This window comes from Canis lupus, chromosome X (assembly GCF_011100685.1).
Source record: "Canis lupus familiaris isolate Mischka breed German Shepherd chromosome X, alternate assembly UU_Cfam_GSD_1.0, whole genome shotgun sequence".
In the NCBI taxonomy this organism is placed as follows: domain Eukaryota; kingdom Metazoa; phylum Chordata; class Mammalia; order Carnivora; family Canidae; genus Canis; species Canis lupus.
The window spans coordinates 17,187,135-17,213,370 of record NC_049260.1 but is presented as its reverse complement, the minus strand read 5'-3'; the positions used below and the strand labels follow the sequence as shown (position 1 = coordinate 17,213,370).

The following is a 26,236-nucleotide window of genomic DNA, read 5'->3' as shown; positions in this document are numbered from 1 at the left end:
AGACAACTCAAACCTTTATTGTCAAATCATTTGTCTGGTTTTCAAAACTCATTTAAGATTTGGATTCAATGAAAATTTTCTGAGCCAGAGAGATGTTCAGTACTATCACAATATTTGTTTATATCAATTATTGACTATTTAAACTCTTTTGGGGGATGCCTGTGTGGCTCAGTGGTTGAGCGTCTGCCTTCAGCTCAGGGTGTGATACCAGGATCTGGGATCAAATCCTATATTGGGCTCCCTGTGAGGAGCCTGCTTCTCCCTCTATGTCTCTGCCTCTCTCTCTCTCTCTCTCTCTCTCTCTGTGTGTGTGTGTGTGTTTGTCTCTCATGAATAAATAAATAGATCCTTAAAAAAAAACTCTTTCGGGGATCCCTGGGTGGCACAGCGGTTTGGCGCCTGCCTTTGGCCCAGGGCGCGATCCTGGACACCCGGGATCGAATCCCACTTCGAGTTCCCAGTGCATGGAGCCTGCTTCTCCCTCTGCCTGTGTCTCTGCCTCTCTCTCTCTCTCTCTCTCTCTCTCTCTCTCTCTCTCTGACTATCATAAATAAATAAAAATAAAAAAAAACTCTTTCGGTTTATGGTTGTCATAAATCAGACTACATACTGTCCATCACAAAATTAGCACATCTCTCAGTGTACCTTAATTCCATTTAAAGTCAGTTATAGTAAAAAGATTTATTCTCTCACATATTTTTCAATGAATAGAATATCAAACCGTATAGCCACAAATTAAAATGGTAATGCAGCAGAGCTGTGAAATATGACACATCAACAAAGACAGATCTGGGTTTTAGGAGTTAGACATGTAGAAACTTTTTTATGGCTTTCTTATTTGATTGGCTAGGTATAAAATTCTAGGCCAGACTGATTATTTTGAATATGCAAAGGAAAACTGGGTCTTAGGATATATCTATGTCTAGTAAATACAATTGTTTAGGAGTGTGTACAAATATTGTATTTTTGAAGGGTCTGTATGTTTGTTTTCTGGCCTACTGATGGTTAAACTAGGCAGTGAAAGCAGTGTAGCCTTGTTTGTTGACTCACAGCATGCTTTTTGCTTAAGTAGATATGTTGTTTGAGAAGACAGAGCTGTGAGGGGTGCCTGGGTGGCTCAGTCGGTTAAGCATCAGACTCTTGGTGTAGGTTCAGGTCATGATCTCCGGGTTGTGAGATTGAGCCCTGGGCTCTGTGCTGGATGTTGAGACTACTTAAAATTCTCTCTCTGTCCCTACCCCCCTCAAAAAAAGGACAGAGCTCTGAATAGCAATAGGTTTGTATTTGTGACTGGATTCAGTTAAATCTTTTTGTCATATGCTCTTCTTTTATTACACTCACCAATCTTATAATAATATATTATCACTTTTTCCGTTAGACTAAAATCTTTTAGCATAGATTATTTGGGTATTGTTGATATCTGTAGTTCACTGCTTGTCATATTGTTGTGTTTTTTTTTATATTGTTGTGTTTTAAGTATATATATACACACACACTCACACATATATTTGTATTTTAAAATTAAGTTGTTAAAGCTAAGAATTGAAGGACAGTTCTTATAGACACTGGGTGGAATAAGAACTGTTGATCAAGCATCCTTCCTTTCTTCCCATGTATTGCCCTTTACAAAACACACTTGAAAACAATGAGCATGGTCAGTCCGTTCTGAGGGCAAAGCAGAATACTCTGTTTTGAGTGTTCCGTGGTAGGACTGAATTAGCAGTACTACAGGAAGATCCTTAGCTCTGACAGTGAAGGATTCGGTGTTTCAAACCTTCAAAGTAGGTAACTCTAAGCACAAGCTGCTTTGCATTTTTAATCCCCAGATCTTTCACCATAGAATAAAACATTTGAAGAACATACATTTGGCAGCAAAGTAAATGCCATTTGGTTGACAAGGTAATTCTCTTATTAAGCAATTTTTTTTTCCTAAAGGCAGACTGCTACCTATGCAGCACCTCATTTGGAGTCTTAGAAACTTCACTAACTTATTTATGCTCTTTTGCAAATGGATTTGAGATCTTCTTCGGAGATTCCACTAGGGGAATGCAGTGACTTGACTGAATAATGGTCATCCTCTATTGGGGAAGTTCATCCTCTGCAGTTGAGTACACAGCTTTGAGAGGGACACACACGAAGTAGTGAAAGAGGAAGAGGACACGCCCCTAGCCAGCTAGATTATCTGAATCAACTTTGGCGATCATTGAGGTAGTAGATGTGGGGATCTCTCTTCCTTTGGAGATCCCTTCTTGAAACCCACTGTCCCTTCTCTTCCTGATTGTTTGATTTCTGGGTTTGCTGCCCAGTCCTCTCTGGAAACTTCCCTTAGTCATCATCCTTGGAATTTCCTTCACTCCCCTCCTGTATGGAGTGATTTCATTATTTTTTTGGAACCCATGTCTTCTTTCTTGATTTGTTCCTCTTTTGGTGGTGTACATCCTCCATTAGTTTTTGGAAAAGGGGGACATGAAAGGTATATTTTATTTTGAGTTCTTACCTGTCTGAAAATATCTTTATACAACTGTCACATTTGATTGGCTGTGTATAATATTTTAAGTTGGAAATCATTTTTGTTTAGAATTTTGAAGGCAGTGTCTGTCTTCTTCTAGTTTCTCATTGTTTTAAAAAGTGCATTGGCATTCTAATTTCTGGTGTTTTATATATATGATGTATTTTCTCTCCAGAAGCTTTTGGAATCATACTTTTATGCTTGGTGTTCTGAAGTTTCATTATAACATGCTTTGATATTGGTCTCTCATTCACTGTGTTGAACACTCATTGGGTCCTTGAAGAAACCTTGTGTTCTTTAATTGTGAATTTTCTTGTATTATTTCTTCAATCATTTTTTTTCTATTATCCTCCCTCTATTTCTGGATTTCCTAATTCTCAGATAATATAGACTTCTAGCTCCAAGTCTAATTTTCTTGTCTTTTTCTCTTGTCTCCCTTTTTTATGCTTTTTTTTGCTTAGATTTTCTCAGTTCTATATTTTAATCCTCTTACTTGTAGTTTTTTAAAAAAGAGTTTATTTAGTTATTTATTCATGAGAGACAGAAACAGAGGCAGAGACATAGGCAGAGGAATAAGCAGGCTCCCTATGGGGAGCCTGATTCAGGACTTAATCCCAGGATTCCAGGATCACAACCTGAGCCAAAGGCAGACACTCAACCACTGAGCCACCCAGATGCCCCTATTTGTATTTTTTGTTAAGTAAGTAGGATTTTAATCCATTCATACCAAATTTAACCTTCAACATGTACAATCTTATATTTTATTATTGAGATGTAGTAACTCTTGGGGTGCGTGGCTGGCTCAGTTGCTAGAGCACGTGACTCGATCTCAGGGTCATGAGTTTGTTGAGTGTAGAGCTTACTTAAAAAAAGATATAGTAACTCTTTCTGAATATCTCATAGAGCATCAATAATCTAGTAGAAATGTAGTATTGCCTATAATCCTATTACCTAGTAAGAAATACTTCTAATATTTTTCTATCAAAATTTTAGTGTGTGTGTGTGTAGTCACACCATTTTGTAACTCAAAAACAATGTGTCTTGGACATTTTCAGAGTCTGTTTTTGAAATGACTACACAATATTCCACTTTGTGTATGTACCATTATTTACTTAATTGTTCCTTTATATTGAAAGTTATTTGATGGTAATTATTGCAACTGCTTGTTGTTTAGTAGGAAACCAGAAATACAATGCTGATTATAGAAGACAAAGCAATTCTTGTGATACCTTACATACCAATTAAAGCAGTAAAGTGACTATTAAATCATTATGGAATATATACTGTAAACTTAAAAACAAGTACTTTATCCATTGACCTCAGTAATGACAATTCTAGGAAATTATCTCACAGATAAAATCATACACATATATAAAGATAAATGTACACAAATTTTCAGTGCATAATTTTTACGTAAACAAAAAAATTATAAAAGTGTACATACATACCCTCATTTAGATGTTCCATCAGCCTAGAAATAAAACACAATGACTGGTCTAGAAAATTGGAGTAAGAATTGCCTATTTCTCAGATTACTCCCAAAGAAAGGATATGTCAGAAGTTGTGGATCACTTATGTGCTGTGGAAGCCTAGGAAGCTTGCTTTTTCTAGGATGTTAAGGTAGCGTTTATGGACCAAAGGTTGTTCTCGATTTCAGAAAATCCTAGTCTATCTTAGTTATTTCAGAGTGATGACATCCTATACTCCAGTCCCTGTTAATAATTCTCTTCTATTTCTAAAATATGTGTAGGATACCCCTGTCAGAATGGCTAAAATCAACAACACACAAAACAACAGGTGTTGGTAAGGAAGTGGAAAAAAAAAAGAACACTCTTGCACTGTTGGTAGGAACACAAACTGATACAGGCACTGTGGAAAACAATATGGAGGTCCCTCAAAATGTTAAATATAGAACTGCCCTATGATCCAGCAATTGCATTATTAGGTGTTTACCCAAAGAATACAAAAATACTAATTCAAAGGGATACATGCACCCTGATGTTTATAGCAGCATTATCTACAATCGCCAAATTATGGGAACAGTCCAAGTGTCTATCAACTGATAGATGGGTAAAGAAGATGTTGTGTGTATACACACACACAATGGACTATTGCTCAGCCATAAAAGAGAATGAAATCTTTCTATTTGCAATGGCATAGATGGAGCTACAGAGTATTATGCAAAATGAGCCAGTCAGAGAAAGACAAATACCATATGATTTCACTCATATATTGAATTTGAGAAACAAAACAGATAAGGGGAAAAAAGAGAGACAAAGAAACAGACTCTTAACTATAGGGAACAAGCTGATGGTTACCAGAGGAGAGGTGGGTGGGTGGATGGGTGAAATAGGTGATGGGGATTAAGGATTGCACTTGTGATGAGCACCGGGTGATGTATGGAAGTGTTGAATCACCATATTGTACACCTGAAACTAATAGAACGCTGTATGTTAATTATACTTGAATTTTTAAAAAAGTTCATATAAAAATATGTGTAGGGTGCTAAAGTAGTTATAAGTATTGTTTGAGAAATAACTAATAAACATGATTGCCCAGCATGCTAAAAGCATAAAGGGGCTTTAGGAAAATAAGTAAATTTATAAATAAATAAATTTCTGTTGAACTAAACCTTGTTTTCTTTAGAATATGTGAAATAATCAATTACTTAAAATATATTTTCTTCAGCACTTAGTGATAGCTGTCAACAAATATTAACCACTAATGTTTATCATTATAAATTTACCCTGGCATTTGGAAACATGTTTGAGAATAATTAAGAAATTAAAACTTCCAAACTTTATTTAATATCACTGTTGAGTTATATGTAGTAGGTAGCAAACATTGGAAGCAGAATCATAAGAGATGGTTATGGCTAAAAGTGTATGGAGATAGCGCAGAGTTTATCTATTATAATCATAGTGGATTACTATGGGAAACTAGGATTTTTTATGGAGCATGATGAGCTAAAAATACCAAATGTCCATGTTGCCTTTGCCAGAGAAAAAGTGCTACAGTTTCTCGGACCTTGGGATTGAGCTCTTTAGCTATTGCTTTGCCTGAACATTTTCAGGCAATCTTCAGGAATCTTATTTATCCCATGGTTACTTGTTACTCTTATATAATGACCTAAAAATATCTCTTCTTCACTTTTTCCTGACATTTACCTTTTTTTGTCTTTCTCTAGAGCTCAGAGACCCAAGTTTAGGCTCTGCTTTGTTATTGACTTACTCTGTTAGTCACTTTGTCTTTATAGGCTTTACTCTCCTTATCTCTATAATAAAATATTTAAACAAAATAATAACTATGGTCTTGTTCAGTTTTGTATTTTGAGACTATAAAAAGCCAATCCTTCCATAACCCCTTCAGTGGCTTTCTATTGCACTAATACAATAGGAACCTCCTTCAACAGCCTTTAAAGCTTTACATGATCAGGCTTGCCTCTGTCTCCTACTTCCATTTCATGTCACAATACTGTACTTTCAACAAGCCAGCCACATCAACTTCCTAACCTTTTAGGGATTACCTCAAATATGATCTTCTTAGAAATATTTTCCTTGACCCCTTTACTCCAATTAAGCCACCTTTGGAAGTTTACTCAGGCACTGTCATATTACTTTTTAGTTTCTTGTTTTGTTTCATGCCAGATTAGGATGTTAGCTTCATGGAGATGGTACCTGATTTTTCTTTTTTTTTTTAAGATTTATTTATTTATTCATGAGAGACACAGACTGAGAGAGAAAGGCAGAGACACAGGCAGAGGGAGAAGCAGGCTCCCTGCAAGGAGCCCAATGTGGGACTTGATCCCGGATCCCAGGATCACGACTTGAGCTAAAGGCAGGTGCCCAACTGCTGAGCCACCCAGGTATCCCTGTTTTTCTTATTTATCCATATATCTTCAGTGCCAGCACAATTCCTAACACACAAAAGACGTTAAAAAATACTTGCTCGATGTTAATTGCTGGAAAGAGACTGATGGTGTAGAAATGATACTGAGCCAAGAAGTAGCAGCTAAAAGAGGTCCTATGGTAATTGTGTTTACAGTTGTTGGTGAAACCCTGTAGTCGACTTATGACAACCACATAGCCAAAGAGTCAGTCTAAATAGATGTCTTGAGTAGCTTTGGTATAAACCATAGGAGAAATTGCAACATTTCTTGGCCTTTTCTCAGGAAAATAGTTAGGAGGACTGAGAGTTTGTGGACTTGTAGGTAGGTCTCCATTGTTCTCTAACCAGGCCTTGCTTCTTCTACCTCTTCTCAGATGAGGCTCCAGAGATAATAATATTCGAAAATCTAAATTGAAATGGATCAAGGAAGAAAAGGTTGATTTTGGTTGATATCAAATATTTTATGGCTTAGCTTTTGTTGTTGTTAGTGCTACTGTGTAAGGTGGAGAGAAATCAGAATTTAGGATTTAATCAAGTGTCTATCTGACTTGACCAAAGTCCTACAAGGAGAAAGTATAGTAATGTTTCTTTCAAAAGTAACAAAAGCAACCTAATTCATATAAAAAATGTATATTAGGATCTCAGAGGCCCAAGTTTAGACTCTTCTCTGCTGTTGACATATTCTAGTAGTCATTTTAACCCTTCAGGCCTTAGTGTCCTTCTATATGTCATAAAATAAATAAAGTCATTATTGTCTCTTCCATTTTAGTATTTTGTGATATTATTATATGTGCCAAGTACTAACATTTGGACCATGATCTTTACCTCTTAAAAATTTGTCCCTTGGAACTGAATTTTGGAGTGAAAAAATTGTAATGTCAGGGCAGCCCGGGTGGCTCAGCGGTTTAGTGCCGCCTTAAGCCCAGGGCCTGATCCTAGAGACCTGGGATCGAGTCCCACGTAAGGCTCCCTGCATGGAACCTGCTTCTCCCTCTGCCTGTGTCTCTACCTCTCTCTCTCTCTCTCTCTCTCTCTCTCTCTGTGTGTGTATATCTCATGAATAAATAAAATCTTTAAAAAAAATTGTAATGTCAGAACTCAGAATGAAGATGAATATTTAGAATAAAATTAGAGACCATATTGTATATATATTTTTTCTAATGCTTAACAAGTAGTAGACACCAATTCTTAAAGTGCTATAATTAAATCAGATGTATTTCACCATATCTAACCTATTGTGATAGAATGCCTTTGGATAAATAGATTTTCCTCCCAAACCATGTTCAGCACATTTATAATACATAACTAAAATAAGATGATTGTGATCAATTTATTGGAATTAGAACTAAATGGCCACTGGAGATGCTGGATTGCTCTTCAGGAAGAAGGTTTTTTTTTTTTTTTTTTTCCTTTTTCCCTAGATATCCAGTGGGAAGTGTTTCATATTAATTTTGGTTTTGTCACTTTCCACATTTCTGAGGATAAATATGATTGACTGTTATGAAAATCATATCACAGCTATTTTTCCTACTTTGAACAGAGTGACCTTTCTCATTCACATTCACCTGCTGTCTTCCATGTGTCACAGAATAATCAACCACCATGTGAAAAATGAGTCATCTATCTAAAGAAAATGCAGCCTGCTAAGACCCATTCTTTTTTTACTTAATTCACTTTAGCTTGGAAGTTCAATTGTAGTGATAAGTTGGATTATTTACTTAGGCAATATATGCAGATTAATCTTATTTATTTATAATGCTTTGTGTAAGGAATAGTCATGTTAATCATGATACTCCACAAAATTTTAATTGCTTTATGTTACGCCTGAGATGGACATCATCCTTACCACGTGCTTTTCCACAGTGTGAGGAAACATGCTATGGTAGCATTTTTCTATGTTCACACCTCCATTATCCATACTTATTCCCTTGCACTAGCTGCTATTCTGTTCCACAATGAGAAGCGTAGTTTTCAACTTCCTTTACTTTCAGAAGGTACACTTTATTGCAGGTCAGTTTATGAACAAAAATTATCAATATATATTATTGTAGTGCAATCATGACTGATTTATTTGCACAAAGTTAATTAGAACCAATTTTTTGTATTCTGTTAATAAAAACTCACTTTTTTAAATTCAAGAGAAACATTAGTACTTTCCTTTTATCATCCTTAAGCAGCTGACATAATAATGATATTTTAAATTGGGATGAAAATTTCATATAATAATGACATTAAATTTGTTAGTATATCCTAAATTTAATGAAATAGTGAGAATGACAGCCCTCTACATTTCTTTTAAAATTCCATAGGTCATTTAGACCTTATATTGTGGGGAAGAAATAATTACCATTAAAACATTGTCTCATACTCAATATAAAAAACATTCTACTTCAAATTTAATTAAATAACTGCCAAGAATGCTAAGGGAATGAGATATATTTCTTGTGAAGACAATAAAAACTTTCTCTTTGCTATGACCAGGAATGCTCCGTCCAGAGACAGTCCAAGAGACTCAAGAGAAGACTTAAGAAAACATATGGTTTTAGCAGCTTAATGAAAGACCAGAGCCTTTACTTCAGGAACTATAATTATAAAGACCTATAATCATCCTGCTAAATTAGGATGGGGAATTCTCAGCACCTCACAGTAATTATCTGGGGGGTATGAAAGAACTAAGAACACCTGGAAGCTCTGAGAAAGTATATGACCTGAGGCAGAGTCAGATTCATGGACAAGTGACCTATGTAGTTGGACAGGGTCAAGGGCTCAGAAGGGCCTTGCACTTAATTTAATGCTTTGCTTCTACTCTCTTAAAATGTTTAATAATTTTTTAACAAGGGGCCCTACATTCCTTGTGCTTTGGGCCCCCCAAATAAGTAGCCATTTCCTGAACTGAGGTCACCTAAGAGAACAACTTTTGTATGAGACAGCTGGTTAGTAAGAAAGACCTACACTAACAGCTTTACCAGTAGGATACATGGAGCAAACTATAGAGTAGAAAGCACTGCAAATAGGGCCTTCCTAGGAGGGGAGGATTGATTTGTAGAATAACGAATATTTTTGGAAGGTTTGTGAGAAGGAAAGGCAAAAAGATGGAGATAGATGTTTCTTTTCTTTTGGTTCCTTGGATCCTACATTATTAAAAAGGGATTTCCCAATTGGCTTTCTAGATCAGTATTTCCCAAACATCTCTAATTGCCTACTCCTATCATAAAAATGTATAAATATGTATCTCCCCAATACAGGTTTATTACTTTAAAAATATATATCATTACTAATGATGGTGAGGGAATGTTTTTCTGTCCTTCAAGATTCTTCTAGCTGGTCTAAGAATTAAATTAACATGAGACAGATTAACAGAAGAAAAAACTAAAGTTTTACTATGTGTACGTGGAGGCCTAGTTATGAAATTGAGACCCAAAGAAATGACCAAGGCATGCAGTTTTTATACATTTTAGACAAACATATCTGTGAGGAATTTACAGGACAAAGAAAACTTTAGGAGCTTCAAATAGTGAGGAATTCTGAACAGTATGTGGCCTGGAATAGTAAATTAGTAAAAGTAACAAGGTTTGTTCACACGGCCTTCTTGGCTTTGAATTCCATACCCCTGATGGTAAGAATGTCTCTTTACCTCCTATTATAGGAAGGTACCTTTCACCTGGGAGATTTATTTCCTGCTTTCTGAAGACAGAGGAGGGTCAAAGTGTTCTTCCTACATTTGGCTGTTTCTTTAAGTAACTTTAATTCAAAATACTCAATATACTAAACTGGCACATTTTGGGATGGCTTGTCCTGGGCCCCTAAACTATAAAACTGTTATTATATGTCAGCACTGTCAAATAGAAATATACACAATGAGAGCTACATATGTAATTTTAAATTTTCTAGTAGCTGGTGTGCCTGCGTAGCTCAGTGGTTGAGCATCTGCCTTCAGATCAGGTCATGATCCCAGGGTCCTAGGATTGAGTCTGCCACCAGGTTCCCCATAGGGAGCCTGCTTCTCCCTCTGCCTATGTCTCTGTCTCTCTGTGTCTCTCATGAATAAATAAATAAAATCTTTAAAAAAATTTTTCTAGTAGCCAAATTCAGAAAATAAAAATAATTAATTTTAATGTTTTAATTAAGCCAATATATCAAAAATATCATTTCAAATGACATCAATATAAAATTATACTGAGGTATTTTACATTTTTAAATAAGTTTGAAATCTGGTGTATATTTAAACTTTTAACATCTTAGTTCAGAGTAGTCACATTTCAAGTGTTCAGTAGCTATGTGTGACTAATAGCTACAGTATCTGATACTATAGTTTTATATTTTTTAAATATAAAATATAGGGGCACTTGGGTGGCTCAGTCAGTTAAGTGCCTGACTCTTGATCTCAGCACAGGTCTTGATCTCAGGGTCACGAGTTCAAGCCCTGCATTGGGCTCCATGACCTGCCATGGAGCCTGCATTAAAAATTTAAAAATAATTTTAAAAAGTTAAAAAATATACACTATAAATTAAAGATGCATAACAGTAAAATAAATATATATAAATTTGTATATATATATATATATATATATATATATATATATATACAAATTCTAATATTTTCCTCAATATCAAGGATAGCCTTGAAAATCCCCTGGGGTATGTGCCTCTCATGTTGAAAAGGAGTGGTCTAGAATCATAATTGGATTTACTAAGTTTGTAGGTATGATAATTCTGAAAGATGAAGTTATTTTTATGCTATGGTTGGCATTGATACAGATATTGACACACACACACATACACTCTCTCATTCTCTCTCTTGTTTCTTTCACAGGAAAGTAGCATAGAGCTATCTCTTGATGGGAAGATTGTCAACTTTCACATTTAAGAAGAGTGTATAGGATGAGACATATTTTGGCATCCATCTTTGGAAAATACAGTGTGCCACAATTCCTTACCACTATATAAAGTTGAAGTTCTAGGAAACTGCACTAATACTGATCTCTCTGGCATAGTGTCTCATACCTCTGGGCATATATATTCCTCTTTGGGAAGTTCAGAAAGAAATATGAGAAACTGGAATGGTAGCTAGAATATATCAGATAATGAAAGATTTTTTGTGCTATGCCATGAAGCTTGAACTTTATCTCATTTTTGATGTTTCAGCAGGGGAATAGCATAGTCATGGTTGTGTTTTTAAACAAGTTCCTCTGACTGCAGTGGAAGAATAGATTTAAGAGGCCAAGGCAGCCTAGGGCAAGTAGAAAGCAAACTAGTGTATTACAAGCAATGGTCTCAGCTGTTCACCAAATCTTATCAGATACACACACTTACTTATTAAAATGTTCTTTTTGGAGCACTTGTCAAGTGAAGTTCTAAAAATAGTAACAGAAAGAAGCAGTTGAAAAAGCTTATAATGAAAACATTAAGTGTTTGAATTTTAATGACTTCAAATCTTAATGACTTTGAGCTTATTCTTAACAGTGTCCACTCCTATTTCCTTCTCCACATTGCCTTTCTGCTTCCCTACAAACCCAAACACATTTCATTTTGATGTATACAATCAAAGAGATTCTAAGTGAAGACACTTTCATCTGTCTCTATGGCATCCACAAACACAAAAGAAGTCAAAGGCCTAAGAGAACAGGGGTGAAGATGGTTGATATCAATGCTATAGTAAGACAATTGAGGAACATTCCCAGAACAATTGATCTTTTCAAAAATGTCAATGTCAAAATAAAAAGACCAAGGAATTATTTCCAATTAAAGGAGATTAAAAGACTATCATAACTAAATGCAATCCTGGATTAGATCAAGGATGGAAAATATTTACTAGAAAGATCATTTTTGGGAAAATTGGGGAAATTTGAATGTGAACTATTAATTAAATAATAGTGTTGTATCAATGTTACATTTTCTGAGTTTGATCATTGTAATATGGTTATATGAGTGAGTATCCTTATTCTTAAGAGATACATGCTGAACTTTCAGGGTAAAGGGTTACGATATCTGCAACTTGAATGTACTCATATATGACTTAGCAGATAATTGGAATATGTTTACATATATATTTATATACTATATAGAAAAAGGTAAAGTAAACCTGGCAAATATTAATAGTTGGTAATCTTAGTAAAGAAATACTGGTATTCATTGCGCTATTTTTATAATTTTTCTGAAGATTTGATTTTTTCAAAAAAGTATTTTTAGAGATATACAGTTAAATATTTACAAATAAAATGATATAATATGTGAGATATGCTACATAATGGTGGGTGGGGAGTGAGAGTGGGTGAAATTATAGATGAAATAATTATCAAGAGTTATAGATTGTTGCAGCTGGGTGATAGGTATATGTAGGTTCATTGTACTATTCTCTCTACTTTGGTGTCTGTTTGAAAATATCTATAAGAAAACTTTAAAAATGAAGACAACAATTACAAGTTCTAAACAAAGAAGAATATGATGCCCCACCCTGATAAATACGTAAAAAGAAATGGTGTTAATACTAAAGGAAGGAATTCCATCAAAGTTGTAACTTTGCCAATTCTACTTTAATGCAGGGGGAGTGGGCCCGGATATCAAATATCACATTTTTTCACAAAGGGTTTTTGGATACTGCTCTTGTGTTAGTGTCGTAGCATATACTTAATTTGTTTATTGGATAATTCAAGATTTGTTGAAGTAGAGAGGAGAATTAAAAAGAAAATTAGAGTACTGCATTAAACAGATTTATTTTAATTGAAAAGCTTACATGATAAAAAGAGAAACTTCTGGGAGGGTCTCCATTTTTTCAGACCCTAGACTATATAAGTGTTGATCTGTATAGAGCTGTAAAGTGAATTGCTAAAATTCTAAACATTTTTATGTTTTTCCAGTGGTTTAGAGACTAAGAGATTTCTAGCACAGCTGTTTTCCTTTCATGATTCCTCCTAACCATCACATATAAATGTTCATCTGACAAACATTTGTCAGAAACAATTCATATAAAATCCCAAATTCTTAATGAGATGCAGACTCCTGTTTCATGCTTGTGCTGTTTTTCAAAATTCCCTAGGTGACACTTCTCCAAAATACAAATCTATAGAAAAATGAAAATAATTCTGCCACAGTTGAGTTTTGTTGTGAGTTCAGTTATGAGGCCCTTTCAGCAGCACATAAAAACAGACTACTTTGGGATCCCTGGGTGGCGCAGCGGTTTGGCGCCTGCCTTTGGCCCAGGGCGCGATCCTGGAGACCCGGGATCGAATCCCACATCGGGCTCCCAGTGCATGGAGCCTGCTTCTCCCTCTGCCTGTGTCTCTGCGCCTCTCTCTCTCTCTCTCTCTGTGACTATCATAAATAAATAAAAAGTAAAAAAAAAAACAGACTACTTTGCGTTACCTTATGGATTAGGAAAAGATTAGCACTGGGAAAGAACTTTAATGGGGCAAAATGTGAGACACATCACAGTGAACATATAAATCTTTGGTTTGTTTCATTGCTTAAGAGAAGATTTACACTCACCTTCAAAAGTATCCACATACTAGTATATATTCTTTTCACATTAGAGAATTTCATGCAATATTAATAAACCCTGAATACTGTAAAGACTGTTGGTATTAGAATAAAATTCTTTTTAGGTCATGCTACTCAGGCCTTATCTATAATATACAAGATGTCCACTAAATTTCAAGATGATTTGGGAGATAATAGATTATGATCAATTATAAGTAGAACAGTTACAGTGTAAGTATATAGAGAGTACATCAAATCTGCTTGGGTAGTTTTATGAAGATTATTTCACAGATTTTCTTTCAATAATTAAAATATAGGAATAGTTGAAGTACCTGGATACCTTGGTCAGTTGAGTGTCTGACTCTTGATTTCTGCTCAGGTTATATTTTGAGGTTGTAGGATCAAGCCCTGAGTTAGGCTCTGCACTTGGCATGGAGTCTGCTTGAGATTCTTTCTCTCCTTATGCCTCTGCCTCTGCCTGCCTAGGTGCTCTCTCTCAAAATAAATAAGTAAAATATTTTTTAAAATAGGGGAGTAGTTAATATCATTAAAGAAAATTAAAATCTCAGAAATTTAAAACATTTTTTAACCTTAACAGACACATAAATACCAATTCAGAATCATCAGGTAATATGATAAATTCTGACCAAAGAAATGGTATGCACTGTGAAATTTCTCTCATTATTCAAATATAAAAATAAAATTTTCTTAAATGCTCCCATAAGTCATTCTTAATTATGAATATAAAAGTAATTGCCAAAAATGTAGGGAATATATATAAACTATTTTGTTTCTTAAGAAAAGGAAATTTTCATAAGCATATTAATAAAAAGTTTATGATTTTTTGATATGAAATTGAATTAATAAGCTAGAAGACGTTGTACTATTACTCTAACCTATAAAGTTATAATAAATACCCATGTAGAATGGTAAGTATTAAAGTAAGTTAGTATGAACATGAAACAGTGGATTGTATTAATTAGATAATAATGTAACATTTATACATAAAAAGAAAGCAGTTATAAACAACTGTAATAAACACTTCCAAATACTTTAATGTTAGTTGTGATAAAGCTTCTTTCAAATTGGAATCACAGTAACAAACATTCACTCATTCATTTACTTAGTATTTTATTTATTTGACAGAGAGAGAGAGAGGGCACACACAATCAGGGAGAGTGGCAGACAGAGGGAGAAGGAGAATTGCAAGGCTTGATCCCAGGACCCTGAGATCATGACCTGAGCCGAAGACAGATGCTTAACCAACTGAACCACCAGATGCATCAACAAATTTTTATTTTAGACATAGCAGTTTCTATTTCTTTTCTTTTCCTTTGATTCTACATAGTTATTATGACTGAATCAATTTATCTTTAAAATATAATGAAATATTTATTGGCAGAGTGAAAATATCCCAAAACATCCTCAACTGAAGAATCAACTATTCTTAGCTCTTACTACAGTCATCACTTGGATTTATTTCCCAGCCCTGTCTGGGCATAGAAGATACTTATAATAGAAAAAAAGCCCCCAAACCTGGCAAGTTAAAGGTTTTGTTTTGTTTTTGACTGTATTTCCCATTGTGCATTATTATATGCAACAGTATTCTAGGAGTTTGGCATTTATTTCAAAATACATAAATAAATTACTCATGCTTACTGAATGAATTTTGTTATATTGTTTTTGGTCAGTCAAAGCAGCATTTGTGTTTATACATAAATACAAATTTTAGAGCTGTATGTGATTTTGAGATTCATGGAAAGAAAAAATTCTCATTTTACTGTTGAAGGACACGAAGCCTCAGGAAGGCCTTGAGGATACAAATGTACAGTGCATTCTACATATTTCCTGGCAGGGTTCCCAGTGGATTTCAGACCCAAGTTACCAACAGCACTAGGTAGCTCAATAAAGCACACTCTTCGATTGGCTTTCTTTTCTTCACTATTTCAGCCTTTCCATTTCCTCAAAATAAACCACCTGCATGTAAACCCTTGTATCAGATTGCTTTTTTTAAGGAATTCAAGCTGGGACATATAGATTTAAAAGTATCACTAATAAAGTGTGATGTGTGGTATTAAGCAAAATGACTTCGAAAGGAAAAATACCTCCTAAAGTTCTCATCCTTTTCAACAAATTATACAAGTAATTTTTAAAGAAGTAATAACTCTTCATGTTTTAAAATTTATATTTATAATATATATAAGTTACCTGATGTCTGAATTTAAGAGATTTGTCTTAATTTATTAATCTTATTTCCATAAAAGAAACCATGAAAAATACAGGTAGATTCATTCTCCATTCTGTCCCTTGGACTTTCTTAGGAATGCCATGTGCATGTAATACCAAAATATCCCATCAGTTACTTTTATTTTTTTAAATATTTTTATTTATTTATTCATGAGAGGCAGAGAGAGAGAGAGAGAGAGGCAGAGACACAGGCAGAGGGAGAAGCAGGCTCCATGCAGGGAGCCCGACGCGGGACTCGATTCCGGGACTCCAGGATCGCGCCCCGGGCCAAAGGCAGGCGCTAAACCGCTGAGCCATTGGGGCTGCCCGCATCAGTTACTTTTAAATTATCATGGTACTAATATTGATTTACAGTTGTGTTGATAAACCACCTGCGATGGTTATGAACTTTCTGGCTAAGTAGCAGGAGACCTGACTAAAATTGACTTAATTAGGATATTTATTATCTTCATATAATCAGAAGTCTGGAGGTGAGATTTTTCCAAATTTCAGTGTCTCTCCGTGATTTTTTGTTTGTTTGTTTCTGATTTGGTTTCCCTAAGATTCTCTCTGTTTTCCCTTAGTGGAGGCAAGGCAGCTGTTGCAGTTGTAAACAACTTGACTTTATATATGTATGCATGTATATAGCATATAGCATATACAGGTGCATATAATGCATTTTTGGTGCCATTTATAATGTATCATGGATGGCTTTCCATATCAGTACAGGTAGCTATACCTCATTCTTTATTATGGTGGTATAATGTTATCCATTATATGGATGTTTGGTTACTTATTTACCCCTTCCTGTTAATGGACATGTAGGTTCATTATATCTTATCACGATCACAACAATGCTGCAGTATGTATTGTACATATTTTTGTGCAATTCCACAAGAGTTTTATAGAATAAATTCCTAAAAGTGAAATTACTGAGTCATGAATAATTCTTATTTCACAGTCTAATAGAGATTTCTGAATTATTGCCCAACACATGTACTGATTTACACTCCTAACAACAGTGTCCGAGAGTGCCTCATTCTCATACCCTTGTCATCACTGGGTGTCATTACACATTTTAATTTTGGTTATTCTAGTAAATGAAAGAAAACTCTTAATTTAGTTCATTGATTACTGATGTGGTTTTATGATCCATTTCTGATAAATTACCTGTTCATGTCTTTTATACTATTATTACTGGCTATTGTTCTTATTTTCTTATATTTTGCCAAAGTACTTTTTAAAAAATACACATTACAAATATTTTGCTCTGTTTCTTGTTTCTCTTTTAAACCTGTGGTCATAAAAATCAGTGTTTTTTAAAATTACTATGGCTTCTGTGTCATATCAGTATCACCTGAAGATTAGAATATTCTTTTATAAATTATTCTAATATTTTTATGTTTTATACTTTATATTAAAATATTTTATTCATCTTAAGTTTGTTTCAGTTTAACAATTGCTTTTAACATGTATTTTTCTTTTCTACTTGGCAAACCAGTTTCAACTCCATTTTTTGACAATTGATGTTTTCCCTACAAGCTTAAAATCCCACCATGTTCATGTGCTAAATTTTCATAGATATTAGGCCTGACCAATTTATTCATTTTATCTCTTGGTCTATTCCTAATCAGTAACATGCTACTTTAATTACCAAGATATATATTAAATTTTACATTCTGATATGTAGTAAGTACATCCTTATGTATTTTATAATTATTCTTAAAATTCCTGGTTCTTTTCACAAGTTTGTTTTGTAGGTATACTTTGTAATTGTTTAGAGTTTGGGAATAGGTTTTTATAAAATGCTTAGATTTTTAAGGTCACAATTAACATCTTTTCATTACTGAATATTTCTACCCAGGAAAAATGTGACTCTTCATTTGTTGAGTCCTTCTTCTGTCCCTCTGTAGTTTTATAGTTTTGTTATGTAGATCTTGCACAGTCCTTATTAAGCTTCTCAATAACTCCATAGATTTTTAAAATTCACTTTTGTCATGAAATAATAAGAGAATATATACAAAGTATATATAAATCCTAAAGAATTATAGTAAAATGGATATCAGTATACTGACTTCCCAACTTATGAAACATCATTACCAGTACTTTGGAGCCCTATTTGTGCCATTTTCTGAATACAACCCCTATTCACCCAGAACCCCAACCAGAGTAACTACTACCAGGAATTGTGAGTTTTTTACTCTACTTTTTCATTATAGTTTTATCATATATATATGAAATCCTGAAAAATATGTTTATTTTTACTGGTTTTAGAACTTTGAATAAATAATAACTTACTGTGTATCCTTTTGGCATCTTAGTTTTCTTCATTCAATGGCATTTTTTTTACATTGACTCAAATTTACAGTGGTAGCAGTTCATCCCATTGTATAAGTATACCACAGTATGTCTGTCCATTTTACTGTAAAACATTTGAATTATCTATTACAATGTTGTTAAGAACTTTGTATATGTTTCCTCATACAAATTTATAAAAGTTTCTCTGTTGAATCTATATATGAGTAGAATTGTTGGATTATAGGGTATGTATACCTTCTAGTTTACAGATAAGGTAAAGTTATTTTTCAGAATGATCATATCAATTTCCATTTCAGCCTGTAGAGTATAAAAACTGTCTTTTCTCCATTTCTCTTACAATCCCTGATGTGTCAGACATTAATTTTTGCCAGTGTTGAATCTGAAATAGTTTATCATTTTGGTTTATATAGTATTCAATTGAGGAGACCTGTTTTTTACATACATTCTTCTGGTTAGATGTCTCTTAAAAATTTTGCTGGTTTTCTATTGGGTTATTGATTTTTTAAAGATGATTTATTTATTTATTTGAGAGAGAGAGTGAGCATGAGCAGAAGGGAGGAGAAGGAGAAGCAGAATCTCCATTGAGCAGCGAGCCTGATGCAGGGCTCCATCCCAGGACCCCAAAATCAGGACCTGAGTCCAAGGCAGATACTTAACAGACTGAGCCAACCAAGTGTCCCTAGTTGTTGATTTTTAAGGGTTCTTTATATAAGTATTATAGCTTATTTTATTTTTTAGCCAATTTATTGAGATAAGATCGACAGATAAAGAGAAGTATGTATTTAACGTATGCAACTCATGAGATTGTAGATAAATGTAAACCTGTGAAACCATTACCTCCATCAATGCCTTCAATATATTTGTCTTCTCCCTAGGTTTCCTCCAACCCATTTGCTATTTTTATTATTGTTATATCTTTGTGTGTTAACACAACAAAAGATCTGCTTTTTTTTTACCAATTTTTTTACCAAATTATTTTACCAAAATTTTTACCAAATTTTTTACCAGATTTTTAGTATTCAATTAAGTATTGTTAGATATAAGCACTGTGCATTATAGTAGATCTCCAGAACTTATTTATCTTGCATAACTGAAACTTTGTTCCCCTTTGAGGATCACTTCCCCAATTCTCCCTTCCCCAGCCCCTGGCAACCTGCCATTCTACTCTGTTTCCATAAGCTTAAATATTTTGGATTCCACATGTAATTATATAGTATTTGTCCTCCTTTGTCTGCATAATGTACTTCAGGTTCATCCTTGTTGAAAATGGCAGGAATTTTTTTCTGTTTAAAGGATGAATACTATTCCAGTGTATGTACATACCACATTTTCCTTATCTAATTTTTCGGTTGATGGACATTTAGGTTGTTTCCACATTTTGGCTCTTGTAAATAATGCTGCAATGAACATGGGTGCACAAGTGTCTATTTGAAATCCTGATTTTAGTTCTTTACCTAAAAGTGGAATTGCTAGAACATATGGTAGTTCTATTTTTAATTTTTTGAGGAAACTTCATACTATTTTCCATAATGGCTGTACCAATTTACATTCCCACTACCAGTGTACCAGGGTCTTCTTTTCTCCACATCCATTCCAAATTTTATTATTTATTGTCTTTTTGATACTAGCCCTCCTTAGAGATCTGTGGTGATATCTCATTGTGGTTTTGATTTGCGAGAGATGTTTCATTTTGATTTGATTTATTAAATTTTCCTTTATGGTTTATCACTTTTTTTAGTTGTTTAACAAACTCTTGTTTACCCCAAGGTTGTTATATATCCCCATATTTTTTTCTAAAAGTTTATTTTTTTTCTTAAATATTTACCCTACCTGGAAATGATATTTATGTGTGATATGTTGTATCAGAGATCTAAATTCTTTTTTTCCCATATGAATAACTATTTATCCCATCACCATTTATTGAAAACTTCTTTTTCCCGCTGTGATGACAAATATCAGGTTTCTATGTATGTGAGGATCTGTTCTGTTATATGGTTCTATGTATCTGTCTCTGAAACAGTGCTACAATATTTAAATTAGTGTAGCTTTTTATATTTTATTTTCATTTTTAAAAGATTTTATTTGCAAAAGCAGAGGGAGCAGCGGAGGGAGAGGATGAAGCAAGCTCCCCGAAGAGCAGGGAGTCCTGGTGCAGAGCTGGATCCCAGGACCCTGGGATCATGACCTGAGCCAAAAGCAGATGTTTAACTGACTGAGCCACCCAGGCGCCCCTAGCATAGATTTTTAAGAATTATGGATATTTGGTAGGGCAAATTCTCCATTGTGTTTTTTGAAAAGAGTTTTTCTTCCTTTTTTTGTTTTTGGACTAATCTTAGCCCTTTTCTATTTCATACCAATTTCAGAATAAACTTTCATGTTCTGCAAATAAAAACAATTTTAATTTTGATTGAAATTTTATTGAGCTTATAGATCATCAACATAAAGAGAATTAATATTTTAGATTTTGAGTCATCTGATCATGAACGTTGTTGGTCTCAATTTATCCTGATATTTTTTATATCATCCTTTCACTTTTAACCTATGCATGATTTCATGTTTTACTACTTAGTATGATATTTACCATAGTTTTTTTTTTAAGCACGTTAAATTCCCTTCTACTTTTAGATTTTTTAACTTTTGGCTTAGAGATTTTATTCTGAATGGATATTGAATATTATCATCTGTGCTTTCTACATCAGTTGCAATGAAACTCTGTAGTTAAACCTTAGTCTTCTAGTCAGTTTTCTAATGTTAAGCCAATCATTTATTCACAGGACAAATTCATTTGTTCATGATTTATTATTGTTTTTGTATATTATTTTTTGTCATATGATTTTTAGTCTTTATTGATATTTTTCTCTTCTTTTCCTTTAAATGTATTAGTTTTTAAAAAATCTAGTTGTGTTAATGTCTTAATTAGTACTTTTTTTGGATTTCTTATTTCAAAGAATTTTTTATTTCTGTAATAGTGAAAAATAGCTCTGGGCTACTTTTTTACTTTCCTTGAATAATCCTTCCTCTAATTGGTATATGATTTGTATTTTTGTAAAGGTTTTCTAGCTTTTTTCAGCTTATTATTTTTTTAGTAATCCGTGCAATGGTATCCAAATATTTTAGTCACTGAAAAATATATGGATGTTTATTCTGCTGAATCTTACCATCTTTTTCCTGGCACTACTTGAATCATTCTGTTAGAGCTTGAGCTGGAAGGCATATATTTTTCAGTATTGTCATTCAGTTGTTTGAAATGCAATGCTAGTGAGCTGAGGCAACAGACAATTGCCTGCTGTAATTTAAATGGTTCCCCACAAAGTTTTGGTTTTCTACTCTCTGTTCCACATTATTATTCAATGTTTGAGGGGGGTGAGGGATGAAAACAGAGAATTTTAATTGTTTCTCTTGATTCTTGTGTAAAGACTGAATGCCCAAATACTTTCTTTCATTGTTGTTTATTTGGTGTTATTTACCTTCACTAAGTGAACTCTATTAAAGCAGCTGTATATTTTGACTACAAAGCTACTCTTTTCTCCTTTTGCCTTAACTGTATTTTAGCTGGTTAGTACATTGCTATTTCCTAGCTTTTTTGTGTCCCACCTCATCTCCATGCTATCCTGATTGGCTCAAAGGCAAAATATGGAAAAACAAAAGTCATTTAACCACATGGTAGACTTTACTTCTGTCTCCCTTGTAATACTGCCGTGTGGAAACTGGCTTGTAGTGGAATGCTTCTACTGTGGCCTGCCAACATTCCTCAGACCTCATTTCCAGGTTCAGAGATTTTGGTGGAACTCTTCAACAGTCTCTCATTTATACCTGATAACTTCATCCTTCACTGTGCATCAATCTTGGAGATCTCTTTTAATTTGATTCAAATTTTATTGTATATGACAGATACTTCTCCAAGATCAGTTTCAAGGGAAATGTGTGTGGGGGATGGGGTTCATTGCCTTATTTTGGATGGAATTTTCTTCTTATTTTTAGTTTATTTTATTCATTTCCATGGGTTTCTGAGAAAGGAACTGTGCAAATATGCACTCATATGGTACAGTCTACAGTAATTTGATAGTACATTTGACCTCCCAAGAAATATGTGGTCATTTCTACTTAAAGTTTTAGTCATGCAAATGAATAGTATAAGTTAAAACTTTCACCTGAGGGTTGCATAGATGGCTCAGTCAGTTAAGCGTCTGCCTTTGGCTTAGATCATGATCCCAGGTCCAGGGATCAAGCCCCACATCCGGCTTCCTGCTCATTGGGCTCCCTGCTCCTCAGGAAGCCTGCTTTTCCATGCTCTCTGCTACTCCTCCTGCTTGTGCTCTCTCAGATAAATAAATAAAATCTAAAAAGAAATTTAAAAACTTTCACCTGAGACTAATGAGATCAATGCTACTTGTCTTAAGGGTGAAGTATAATTTTGAGTAAGGTTCCCATAAAATACAGTAGAAGCCCTTTATAAAATTGATGTCAAGGGACAGAGCTCAGATCCACCTTTTTAATTTGGTTGGGACATAATTAGGTCTATATAATCTGTCATATACATAATCACATAATTTCCAATTAAATATAATGGAAAACAATCTTATTTTGTTAACATTTTTGCTTTGTAGTCTAGTAAATTCTTAAGTCCTCTTTTATAAAAACTCAAATGGAAAGAGGAAGGAAATTACACTTTTTAGCTAAATGATTCTCTTCTACCTAAAATAATGAGTTTATAATGAGAAATTAAAAAATTAAATCTAAGAGTAGGACTTGATTAAATAGAACTATAATTTGTTGTAGCATTTCATTGGTAGTTTTAGTATGACATCCCAGGCAGGAAAAAATATCCCATTTTTAAAATACATTACCTTTAGGGACACCTGGGTGGCTCAGTTGGCTAAGCCTCTGACTCTTGATTTCTTCTCAGGTCATGATCTCAGGATTGTGAGATTAAGTCCTGTATCCAGCTCCACGCTGGGCATTGAGACTGCTTAAGATTCTGTCTCTCCTTCTCCCTCTATCCCTCCTCCATCTCTTCTCTCTCTCTCTCTCTCTCTCTCTCTCTCTCTCTCTCTCTCAAAAAAATAAATGGAATGATAAAATCTTTCTACAGGAGAAAAATGAGTTACTAGAAAGTTCATGAACAATAAAAAATGTGCTCCACCATTCTTTCACTAAATTGGCTACAAATAATGTTTTGGAGCAGTGACAAAAATAAACAGATAAATAATCAAGGCGATTACTATAAACAAAAAATGTGGGGGATTTTAATTATATTTCATTATATCTTTCACTGCTGTCTTACATTTCTTGGCATGAGATTATTGTCTGGGCCAAATACAAGGCCAAGGAGAGTCTGTCCCCATGACAACATTTCTAAGTATGACCTAAAAGTTGAAAGGCTGTGATATAAATAATAAATGGTGGCAGAGAAATAATCAGGCAGCTAAGGAAATATCTTTTGGGTGTAACTGGCAGTCTTTGCTTTAGAAAAGCATACTTGGAGTAGAGTAGCTATATTTGGGGTAGAATAAGGAAAATGCTTACAAAAATCCTAGATAACTTATAGCACACCCAGAAAAAAAAAAAAAAAAAAAAAACCTTTGCTGAAAAAGTATTCTGATGTTTACCTGGTCTGGCCCTCTAACAGCTCCTTATTCACAATTAAAAGATTCAAATACGATTGACCCAGTCTAGATATAAATCTATAATTATGAAGGTATTTTGTAATTTAAGACTTGATAGATATAGCAAAAAGATTGTTGAAAATTATCAAACCTTTTGAATTACATGAGGTTTCTGTATATTTCTTCATATAATAAATTTCAACATAAACAGTCAACTGTAACAGATGTATGGGGCTAGAAGGGAGAGGTTTTGGTACAATATTTTAGTTCCTCCTTGGATATGAGTGAAAATTATTTGCCAGGGTTGCTAGGGAATTTTGTGTTTTCTGGTCTGGTGTAGATTCCTGGAACATAACATACAGTTTCTTGCTTTTGAACCATAGCTCATGCTGTCACCTCTTTCTGGAATTATCTCAACAACCGCCTCCCCAAACCAACACATACACATTTACTTGGATAATTATTTCTCATTTAGTAAGACTTTCTCTTCTGTGTTGTATAAGTAATTGTACATATCTGTGCATACTTAAAATTGTAGCTATCTATTCAAGTATCTTATCCATTCTTGTAATTTCAGTGCCTAGAAATAATAGTGTTCAACAGAATGCACTCACTCTATTTGTAGAAAATTTCCAACATGGTACAAGAATGTTTGCCTATTTGGTTATTTCATTTTATGGTAGGATATTTTGTCTCAAATAACTAATCATAACGCTACCAAATAAAGTCTATTTCTTGCCATTTGAAAGCCACAAAAAAGATACATGACTTTTAAATCCAGTGAAGGTAATACCTAAAGGTCCAGAATGAGATAGCCTATATGAGTACTTTCAAATTTGGAATCCTTTTCTTAAAAGTTAGGGATTTTATTTTGTTTAATTTTAGAATGACTGTATAGGAAGAGGAATAAATAATCTAGAAGCTAAGTCTGAGTTCTGTAGCTAGAGTATATTGTTGACTTCATCCACATCTGACTCTTGAATGGCTGAAACCAGGATTAGAGAAATTCCAAAGTAATTCAAAAAAACTTATTCTCATTATCATTAAGGATCAAGCTAACTTTCATGAATCATGCCTTTAAAAGTCTCTCAAAAATAATTTTTAAAATATCACAAGGACTCATATATATTTGCTACATGATGATAGACAACAAAAATAGCTGCTATATAAGACTTGCAAATATTCTACTTACTACTCTGCTTTTTAGCCTCTTAGATTCCTTTTTTGTTTCTTTTCTTTTTCAGCAATATTTAATTTTTTTGGCATTGTGAAAATGCTTAGTGCTTCATCAGGATGTCTTTGAGAAAAAATGAATGTATCATCACTGGTGCTCAAGAATTTGTAAAAATTTAAACAAAAGTCACTAAAATTTAAGACAGCATATAAGAACATTGCTTTTATCTGTATTTTAGGCAAAAGAGCTCTCAGTTCACGTTTTGGGAATGTTCTATATCAAATTTAGGCTTTTTCTTTCTACATTTACATAAAGCTCCTATATTCCCTGTGAAAATAGTAATGGTAATTTGAATCCAAATAGTCAATCACTGTCAACATTTATGTCATTACCTGCCAAAAATACTTGTGAAAAACTTATATACTTCATTTTAAGCATAGAAGGAAGGATGTGAGACAAATTTACAATAGAAAAAAATTATTGAAGTTTTGTGTATTAATTACCTATGCTTCATAACAAATTACTCTTAAAATTGATGCCTCAAGACAATATTATTTATTATCTCATAATTTCTATGGGTCAGGAATCTGGTAATAGCTGGGCTTTCTATCTCAGGGTCTCTGAAAAGGCTGCAATCAAGGTGTTGGCAGGGGCTGTATTTGTCTTAAGGCTCAACTGGAGGTGAGTACATGTTTTCAAGCTTACTCAAGTAGTTGTTGATAGGATACAGTTCTTTTTTTCTTCCTTATACTTCCTTTTATTTTTATTTTTTAAATTTTATTTTAATTCTAGTATAGTTAATAAACAGTCTTAAATTAATTTCAGGTGTATGTACAATATAGTGATTCAAGAATTCTATATATTGTGCAGTGCTCATCAAGGAAGTGTACTCTTTTTTTAAGATTTTATTTATTTATTCATGAGAGACAGAGAGAGAGAGGCAGAGGGAGAAACAGGCAGAGAGAGAAGCAGGCTCCACGCAGGGAGCCCAACGTGGGACTCCATTCCAGGTCTCCAGGGTCACACCCTGGACTGAAG

At 33.9% G+C, this 26,236-nt stretch overlaps 1 long non-coding RNA gene across 1 annotated transcript in view; it reads left to right on the top strand.

Moving 5' to 3' along the window:
- LOC119868170 overlaps window positions 1-25,880 on the top strand; it is a 75,122-nt gene extending 49,242 nt beyond the window's left edge. The window contains exon 3 of the long non-coding RNA XR_005385918.1: window positions 25,814-25,880. This is a non-coding gene — a long non-coding RNA (uncharacterized LOC119868170). The remainder of the gene's footprint in view (window positions 1-25,813) is intronic.
- The last annotated feature ends 356 nt before the right edge of the window (window positions 25,881-26,236 follow it).